Source organism: Molossus molossus, unplaced genomic scaffold, assembly GCF_014108415.1.
Source record: "Molossus molossus isolate mMolMol1 unplaced genomic scaffold, mMolMol1.p scaffold_m16_p_7, whole genome shotgun sequence".
Classification (NCBI taxonomy): domain Eukaryota; kingdom Metazoa; phylum Chordata; class Mammalia; order Chiroptera; family Molossidae; genus Molossus; species Molossus molossus.
Window position 1 is genome coordinate 57,345,660 of NW_023425401.1, and position 10,483 is coordinate 57,356,142.

The following is a 10,483-nucleotide window of genomic DNA, read 5'->3' on the forward strand; positions in this document are numbered from 1 at the left end:
CATCTCAAAGGATAAGAGATCTTTCTTTCTTACAGCTGCATAGTACACCATTGTGTATATGTACCATTGATGAACATTTGGGCTGTTTCCAGATCTTAGCTAGTGTAAATAGTGCTGCTACAAACATGGGGGTACATATATTCTTTCTGATTGGTGTTTCAGGCTTTTTTTTTTTTTTTTATCCTCACCCAAGGACATTTTTCCATTTTTTGTTCAGATAGAGCGGGAGGGAGAGAGAAGAAGAGAGAGAGAGAAACATCGATGTGAAGGGACACATCAAGTGGCTGCCACCCGCACGACCAACCAGGGCCGGGGACAAACTGCAACCGAGGTACGTGCCCTTAGCGGGAACCGAACCCGGGTCTCTCAGGACCGCAGGCCGACGCTCTAACCGCTGAGCCAAACCGGCCAGGGTTCAGGCTTCCTACTGTATATTCCTAGAAGTGGGATCACTGGGTCAAATGGAAGTTCAATTTTTAATTTTTTGAGGTAACACCATATTGTTTTCCATAGTGGCTGCACCAGTCTGCATCCCTACCAGCAGTGTACTAGAGTCCCCTTTTCTCCACACCCTCACCAACACTTGTTGTTTGATGATTTGTTGATGGTGGCCATTCTGACAGGTGTGAGGTGATACCTCATTGTTGTTTTAATTTGCATCTCTCTGATGATTAGTGATGTTGAGCATTTCTTCATATGTCTCTTAGCCATTTGTATGTCCCGTTTGGAAAGGTGTCTATTTAGTTCCTCTGACCATTTTTTAATAGGATTCTTTGTCTTCCTTTTGTTGAGTTGTAGGAGCACTCTATATATATTGGAAATGAATCCCTTATCTGATATATCATTGGCAATTATGCTCTCCCATACAGTGGATTGCCTTTCCATTTTGATGATCATATCTTTTGCTGTGCAGAAGCTTTTTAGTTTGATGTAGTCCCATGTGTTCATTTTCTCCTTTGTTTCTGTTGCCTTAGGTGATGTATCAGTGAAAATTCTGCTGCGGATGATGTCTGAAATTTTGTTACCTACAGTTTCTTCTAGAATTTTTATGGATTCATGAGTCACATTTAAGTCTTTTATCCATTTTGAGTTTATGCTTGTGTAGGGTGTAAGTTGATGGTCTAGTTTCATTTTTTTGCATGTAGCTGTCCAAGTTTTCCAACACCATTTATTAAAGAGGCTGTCTTTACTCCACTGTATGCTCTTGCCACCTTTGTCAAATATTAATTGAGCATATTGCCTTGGGTCCATTTCTGGGTTCTCTGTTCTGTTCCATTGATCTGTCTGCCTGTTCTTGTGCCAGTACCAGGCTGTTTTGATTACAGTGGCTTTGTAGAAAAACATGGAATGCTTCACAAATTTGCGTGTCATCCTTGTGCAGGGGCCATGCTAATCTTCTCTGTATCGTTCCAATTTTAGTATATGTGCTGCCGAAGCGAGCACTGAAGTTGCTATTCTTAACATGAACTTGCTCTTGCCTTGTGGTGTAAATTAGATTATGATATAACACTACATCTATAACCATCTTTCTGGCGTCCAGACTGGTAATGGACTCACAGTCTTGGTCTTTGCCAAATATGGCTATCCCTCTTGAACAATATGCTCCTTATAAGCAAAACTTGTCATCCATTTAGTTAGGCCTCTTTGTTGCTCCATGTCAGATATTAAAACACAGAGGCAAAAGTCACAGGTCCAAGCTATCTAGCTTGCCATCAAAAGCCCTGATGCAAAACATGGCCTTTCTTGTTTCTAAGATACTCAGGGTGGCCTGGGAGCTGTGAAACCTCAGTCTTCCCTCTGCCATTAATTAGCTTCAATTCTCTGAGCTTCAGTTAAAAAAATTAAAGGCTTTGGCCAGAACCCTAAGATATGGGGCTTCCTAGATCCCAGGGAAACCTGCACAGACCTCAGCTAATGAAAGACTGGACTCTGGTAATGTTTGATCATTGCCAACAAGCCATGTCTACTGGCAGTGAAGCCAGCTGAATTAATGGAAGCATAAATAGGAGAGGCTGTTTTCAAAGGATGGTGTCCAAGGGCTCCTGGGAGACAGCAGAGCTGAGGTTCTGCACAGCCAGAGGGTGCTCTGCACAACAAACACACTGTGAATGAGAATGATGTAGAGGCAAAGTGAATTTTGAGAGCCCTGGGCTTGTGGTTAAGAGAATGTGATCTGGTATGATATTGTGATATATAATAAGAAATATATATTTGGTCTTCCTCCCTGGTCCTTGCAAAGAGCTTCAAAAATCCTTGGAATTTCTTAAGTAGGGAGATTGATCAAGGTATCTTTTGTTATGTTAATGAGGTGACTTTCGGGGCCTATTTAAGGATGAGGGCTGGCTGCCAGGAGAACCAATCACATGGTTAGAGGGTTGGAATTTCAGTCCCAACCCCTTGAACCAAGGGGAAGGGAAAGCCACTGGAGATTGAGTTCAGTTACCAGTATCCAATGATTTAATCAATCATGCTTAAGTATTGAAGCCTCCATCAAAAGGATAGTGTTTGGAGAGCTTCCAGATTGTTGAAGAGGTAGAGATTGAAGGAGGGGAGAATCCTCAGAGAGGGCATGGAAACTTCGTATCTTTTATCTATGTCTTGCCCTGTGCAACTCTTCCATCTGGCTGTTCCTGAGTTACGTAATCTGGGGAGTAAAATGTTTCTCTGAGCTATGTGAGCCACTCCAGCAAATAAATGGAACCCAAGGAGGGTAGTTGTTGAAACCTCCAATCTATAGCCAGTTGGTCAGAGTCACAGGTGATAACCTGTACTCAAGATGGCATCTGAGTTGTGTGTGTGTTGGGGGTGGTGGTGGAAGGAGGGTTGTTCTGTGGGATCTGATGCTATCTCCAGGTACATAGTGTCAGAATTGCATTCAATTGTAGGACACCTAGTTGCAGTCTGAGGTAGATTAAGCTCTTAACGTACTGTTACTATCATCAACATTCTAGCACTCAGCTGGTAGAAAGAGGGAGACTGGGGGACTAACTAGGCTAGCTAGACTGGCTTTAGAAAGGCAATCAGGTGGGCTCAGTAGATAAGGCAAGCTTGGATTTGGTTCAGGCAAATATCTGTATCTTCAGGGAGCAAAGTAAGCCAGGGAAATGACTGTGTCGAGATGGTATACTAAAGAAATGAAGGAGTCATTTCTCTTAAACAACTGATTTATTCATTCCCAGTAGAGTCCCAGCCAGTGGGGGCTGTGGAGGGGTGAATAGGAAGGCATATAGCTAGCAAAGAGCAAGACAGGGTAACTGAATCTCCACTAACCAAGGGGCAGCTTTTCAGTGCTAATGAGGGAAGCTGAGACACAAGGCGATATAATGACCTAGGTCATTGCAGGATGGATATCGAATAGAGGAAGGAAGGGGAGGGACAACTATAACGTGGGAGGCCTTGTGGATACTCAGAGCTCTACTGCAGCCGAGGATATCATTACTGGCCCAACTAATCATGGCCACCAGAGACTCCAGAACCCAGAACAGAGATCCCAGCAATACAATCATCTGGTGTCCAGGAAAGCAAGTGGTCACTATAAAAGGGGTGAGAGAGAATAACAGAGAAATAAAGAACTAATCATAATGGGGTACTAGGCATAGTTGTAAGCAATGTTAATCATCCTTTACAATGTTAATCGTGATTGTTTTGTTCTGATTAGAGAAAAGCCCATTCTGGGAGCTGTACACCGCTGAAGTTTACCTCAGGAATACTGTTCACTCTCCTAATCTGAGAAAAAGGGGGACTACCTGATATCATGGAAAGATCAGAACACTGGACCTATGATGGCAACTCACTAGTGACCAGCCCCTGCAATCCCCAGCCCACATTCCTCCCCCTTGCCTGTAACCATTTTCCCTTTTTTTTTTTTCCCCTTTTTTGCCTAACTGCCCTTTCTCACAGTCATTGTTTCTCTACCCTTTCAAAGCAGCTGGCAAGTGAGGGGGGCAGGGCAGATTTTATGGGATAACCCACTGCTGTCCCACACTGGTGGCAATATTGGAATAAACAATTCAAACTTGTCTCTGCTAAATTGGCTCTAGTAGTGACAGGTGGCCCAGACGCATTCATTGTCTGGTTTCATATTTTAGCCACTCCACCAGGAGTGCAAGCGACACCCCTCCGGAGCGAGTACTGGGGATCCTGCTGGCTGCCTGGGACTACAGGGGTTCCCTGGACTCTCATTATTCACAGCAATGCCATGAGTTTTTCCTGTTAGAGCCCTGCCTTTGGCTCCAGCAATCCTGATCTCTCACTGAAGTTGAATCAAGCATCCTGTAACTTTGTAGCTCTGTAACTCTGTAATTCTGTAAGGAGAGGCATCTGTTGTTTGTTACCTCTCATCTAGGATGAGCTTGATCAGTTCCTGGTTGCAAGTGACCTCTCAGGGTCCTTGCCTGGTCTCCGAAGCCAAGTCTGATCAGCTTTGGGTCAAGACATTGCTCTGCATGGTGCAAAGCATTCTGTCTGGCTATACAAGTGAAAGAAAGGGCATGGGAAGCCATAAAGTTTTCATTTGCCTGCTGTGTGCACTTGTAAATATTGTATATTAGGGTGGTTTTGTTTTTGTCTTATGTAGCTTTGCCTATAATTTTGCTTAATTTGTTTAAAGATGGGGGCATATCCCACGTAGCTGAGGGACCCAACTGCTTGTGGTGAGCTGACCTCATGGCAGGGATTGCAGGACCTTCCTAGCAGCTTGGGAACCTCCCTGCTCTCCCTAGCAAGACATCAGCCACCCAAAAGGCTTAGCTAGTAAAAGGAAACAAGTCTGTTCTATTTGAGAGCACTCTGCGAGTTCTTGTGTGTCTGTAATGTAACTTAGGTGTCGGATGTTCCTTGCTTGCTTTCTTATCTGTTGGGAACTCAGTTTGCTCTTTGCTGTTTTAGGAACACAGGGAATCCTCTGTCTCTGCTGTTTGGACGTTGTGCCACTCAGACCTTCTGAGGGTCATTTTGCTGTGCTGGTTGGTGTGAGATAAGATTCTGAAACTAGTGTGTGTCCCAGTTCTTCTTTTTAGAGTACTCATTTACTTACTTACATGTTTCTGTTTCTGTTTTGAGATAGGATAGGATCTCTTTTTACATGCAAGATTTCATGTTGTTACATCATAAGAATTCTACTTAGAAAGATCTAAATTGATGGTTCAGAGAGAGAAAACAGCCTTATTCCCTTACCAGAGAATAAAAGAAAAATGTGATGAAATAAGTCTTTTAAACACTCTAGATCCTGCTCCTGCAGGCCTGGGAGCTACAATGGTCCCAGGAAGAATGGGGAAATTAATACCACCCCAAAACCCTGTGTTATAGCTCATTATCCTTGGAATTCAATAAAGAAAAACAACTTGTCCTTGAGCTGCCCTAATTAATAGCCTCAGGGACAGCAAGATGAACAATGGGGAATGTTTTAGACGGCTTTAGCCCCATAAAAATTAACCAGAGTTTGACCTTCACTGGGAATTTGAAAAGCAACATCCTTCAGAAAAAGGGAGGACAGAAACGGCCCCAAGGCCAGAGTGTCCTGCATGCTCTGTAAGTAAACTGATAGGGAGAAACTGAAGCTCCCTTTACCCCATAAAACTGTAACTGTTAAAAATGTATGTATTGCACCTGGCTAACCGCTGATATCCGTCTCTGTCACAAAGCTTGCTAGCTAGTATTTGTTTAACCCTGATTATAAAAGGGCTGAAGGTCTGCTGCTGGTGGCTGCAGTTCTCCTCTGTGTAGGTTAGCTGCAGTCCCTGAGCAGGTAGTAAAGCTCACCTCTAATTCACCCAACTTTGTATCCGAGTGAGGTTGACTCTCCTGGGTGACAACATTTGTAGGCTCCAGCGAGATCAACCGCGATGTCCCCCACTCTAAGGGGTTGACCTCCTCGAAATAGGCGGAGGGAGCCTCCACATCCTCCGCCTCTACATTCGGCTTGGCTTTCTATTGGGTTTGGAGCTTTCTGTTTCCCGGGACAAATTTCGGTAAGGGGAATCCTCATTGGTCTGTCTGTTTGCGCCTGGAGGCATTTGGTGGTGATTGCGGGCAGGACGCCGCACTAACGCATCACCCTGGTCAGAAACAGGACGCTGTTCTCTGGCTGTTGTTCTGCTCTGCAGTACCGAGTTGGTGAATGAGTGGAATCACCCGCGGGTGTAGTGTAATCTTTGTCTGTTCGTGTTTCTTGTTTTGTGTTTTCATTGCCTTCTACCTTCCAGGATGGGACAAGGAAGTTCTACCCCCCTGACTCCCCTGGAATGTGTGCTTGCTAACTTTTCTGATTTCTTTAAGCGCTTGTGCGACTACAGGAGCCCGCGGACCCAGGATTCCTCCGCACTCCCTCCGAACTCGAGTGGCCTACTTTACAAGTAGACTGGCCATCAGAGGGCTCTTTTGACCTGTCCCTCCTATTTGCAGTGCGATCGGTAGTTTATAAGGTCCCCCACCCTGACCAACAGGTTTATATTGATGTATGGATTGACATAGTCTCAGACGGGGCTAGCTATATCAAGAAAAGCCAGGCGGGCCCGTCACAAAAGAAAATTAAAGCAAAAATAGGGGGAAACACCATTTTTGTAGCAGCTCCAAAGCCCGGAGACCAGAAAAGAGAAACCCTAGTCTCCCAGAGAAGGGCAAAAAGGCTGATGAGCCACCTCCCCCAAACCCCCTTTAGCGATGCTGCCCGGGGACCCTGAGGATATCCTAGAGGAAGCCCTCAATCCGCCCCCGTATCCTCAGGCACCTCCACCACCACCCCAACCCCGGTGGCACCAAGCCCCTCGGGGCCACAATTAGCCCTGACATGGGAAAGTCCTCCCCACACAAGAAGAGGCTCTCAATATGGACTAGAGGAAAGGAAACCTGACCCATCTGTCCCACTGCTCCCCTTACAGGAGGTGCCCCCACAGTCCAGGGCACCACGGGGAGCCCCTTGATTGATTTGCATCCCCTTCTCTACCAGTGACCTCTATAATTGGAGACACCAGAATCCATCTTTTTCGGATAAGACTCAAGGGTTAATATCTCTCCTCAAGACCATATTTTATACTCATCAGCCTACTTGGGATGATTGTCAATAAATCCTGCAGACTTTGTTCACATCAGAAGAGAAAGAGAGAATATACTGAGAGGCAGCAAAGGTTGTACTGGGGGATGGGGGAGGAGATACTCTAGCTCGCTGCCAGGAATTAGAAGACCAGCTCCCCACTGTTCCCCCAGACTGGGACCCCAACACCATGGGAGGGCAGGAGGGCCCTCAGCAGCTATCGCCAGGCTCTCCTGAGAGGCCTCCCTGCGGCCCCAAGGAAGCCTACCAATTTCAGTAAAGTTAGTGAAGTTATACAAGGAAGGGATGAATCCCCGTCAGCATTCTTAGAACGCTTGCTGGAGGCTTATCGCACCTATACCCTGCTTGACCCAGAGGCTCCAGAAAACCAAAGGATCTTAAACATAGCATTTGTCTCTCAGTCGGCCTCAGACATTAGAAAGACGCTGCAGAGAATTGAAAGATTTGAAGAAAAAAATAGAAGCAAGTTATTAGAAATAGCTCACAAAGTTTATCAGAATAGAGATGACCCAGAAATAGGACGGGCAAAACAGGTGGCGAAGATTTTGCTGGCCGCACAGTATGGCCAGCCCCAAAATAAAAAGGGAGGACAGAAAGGAAGTAGACTGAAGAAGGGGGCAGACCCCCTCTTGACAAGAACCAATGTGCATATTGCAAAGGAAAGGGACACTGGAAAAAAGATTGTCCCAGGATAATGATCCAGAAGGCAAATGCCGAATCTGAGCCCATGATCCTCTTTGAGGATCAGGACTGAGGGGACTGGGGCTCCTTCAAGCTAGGCTCCCAGGAACCCACGGTAACTCTAACTGTTTAAGGGAAGCCAGTTGACTTCCTAGTTGATAGGGGAGCCACCTTCTCTGTCCTCCAAGAGACAAAAGGAGCCCTCTCCAACGAGCGCACTTCCATCAGAGGGGCCACAGGAAAACCTAAATCCTACCCTTGGACTAGGGCAAGGATAACAGACCTTGGGAAGGGCACCATTACTCACTCTTTCCTAGTTATGCCTGAGTGCCCCTATCCCCTGCTGGGAAGAGACTTGTTGCAGAAATTACATGCTACCATCTCCTTTGAAGGGTCAGAATCCATTCTGAAGCTAGGGGAAAACAGACCCCAGGCCATTATGCTAACAGTGCCCCTTTCTGAAGAGTATTTGTTCTATGCGGATACTACTGAATAATCTGAGCGAGTGGAGCGGGGATACCTAGAGACCTTGCTAACTGAGATTCCTGGGGCCTGGGCAGAAACCAATGAACCTGGGCTGGCTGCTCACCAACCCCCAGTAATTGTTCAATTACTTAGTTCAGCCAGCCCTATTCGGGTTCGCCAATATCCAATTGCCCAAAAAGCCAAGGAAGGCATAGCTAAGCATATAAGAATACTATTAAAGGCGGGCATCCTTCAACCATGCCAATCCTTCTGGAACACCCCCCTCTTGCCTGTCAAGAAACCTGGGACGGAGGATTACAGGCCTGTACGGGACCTTAGGGAAGTCAACTGGAGGGTAGAGAATATCCATCCTACTGTGCCTAACCCTTATACCCTCTTGAGTTTGTTGATCCCTGACAGAACCTATTATACTGTACTGGATCTAAAGGATGCCTTCTTCTCGCGGCCTCTGTCACCTTTGAGCCAACCCATCTTTGCCTTCGAATGGATGGACCCCGAGGACGGATTCTTGGGTCAACTCACTTGGACCAGACTGCCTCAGGGTTTCAAGAATTCTCCAACAATCTTCGACGAGGCACTAAGCTGAGAACTTAAAGGCCTTCAGAGGACTTCATCCTCAGGTAACTCTTTTGCAATATGTAGATGACTTGCTTCTTGCTGCCACTAAAGAGGCGGACTGCCTGGCGGCCACACGAGCCCTCTTACGAGAAATGAGCCATTTGGGATATAGGGTCTCTGCCAAGAAGGCCCAAATTTGTGTGAGGACAGCCACCTACCTCGGGTACAACCTAACCAAAGGTAAGAGAACGCTTTCCTCCAGCCGCATCCAGGCCATTCTTGATATCCCCAACCCTACCACCAAAAGGCAAGTGTGGGAATTTTTAGGGGCGATCGGGTACTATAGACTTTGGATGCTGGGATTTGCTGAGATTGCCAAACCCTTGTACTCTAGCACAGGGGGGAGGGACCCCAACCTAGTTTGGACTGAGACTGAAGAGAAGGTTTTTCAGGATCTGACACAGGCCGTGACCTCAGCCCCCGCTCTAGCCCTCCCTGACATCACTAAGCCCTTCCAGCTCTTTGTGGCAGAAAGTAAGGGCATTGCAAAGGGAGTATTGACCCAAACCCTGGGCCCTTGGAGACGGCCCACTGCACACCTATCTAAGAGACTGGATCCTGTGGCAGCGGGTTGGCCAACTTGCATGAGGGTAATTGCTGCCACAGCCCTTTTAGTCAAAGAGGCACAGAAATTAACCTTGGGACAAGATACTCAAATCATCGGGGGCCATACCACTGAGGCCCTCTTGAGAACACCCCTGGACAGATGGATCTCCCATGCTTGCCTGACCCAATATCAGGTCTCGCTCCTGAACCCTCCCCATGTGACCTTTTCTAAGTCTACAGCCTTGAATCCAGAAACCCTGCTGCCAGAAGGAGATGGATCCAACTTGACTCATGACTGTCCTGAGATATTGGAAACGTCCTCCAGCTCTCGTCCAGACCTCACAGATGTCCCATTGCCTGATGCTGTGATCACTCTGTACACAGACGGGTGCAGCTTTCTGAACGATGGCTCCCGCCATGCTGGCGCTGTGTTGACCACTGAAGACGAGGCAATATGGGCACAAGCACTACCTCAGGGAACATCAGCACAAAGAGCAGAACTGATCGCTCTAACACAGGCATTGAACTGGGCAAAGGGAAAAAGTAAATATTTACACAGACAGCCGTTACACATTTGCCACGGCCCATGTCCATGGAGCTCTATATCAAGAGTGAGGCCTTCTAATCTCAGGGGGAAAAACAATTAAGAACAAAGAAGAAATCCTAGCGCTGCTAGGTGCTATATGGCTGCCAGAAAAACTTGCAGTTATACACTATAAAAGTCACCAGAAAGACAACAGCCCTATTAACAGGGGAAATGCCTTTGCTGACAAAACTGCAAAGGAGATTGCCCTCACAGAAGTAAGACCATTAGAGGTACTTCCCCTTCTACCCAGAAGGGAGCTCCCCTCCTCCCCGTCTTACACAGAAGAAGAACTAAAACTTGGAGAGAAGTTCAACTGCAAAGCAGAGAAAGGGGGATGGCACAGACTCCCTGATGGACGGTTGTTGCTCTCAAAAGCCTTAGGCACCGAACTAATCAGAGACTTACACCATAGCACTCCCTAGGAACCTCCAAGCTAATCACCCTTGTGGGAAAGCATTTTTATGTTCCAGACTTGAAGACTATTGCCAGCTCAGAAACTGCCAGATGCACTGCCT

General features: G+C 46.7%; 1 non-coding gene across 1 annotated transcript; it reads right to left on the minus strand.

Annotated features, from left to right (window-relative positions):
- Positions 1-1,336: 1,336 nt before the first annotated feature.
- On the minus strand, positions 1,337-1,443 carry LOC118620648. The gene has a single exon (XR_004957523.1). It is a non-coding gene; the product is annotated as a U6 spliceosomal RNA (small nuclear RNA).
- Positions 1,444-10,483: the final 9,040 nt, after the last annotated feature.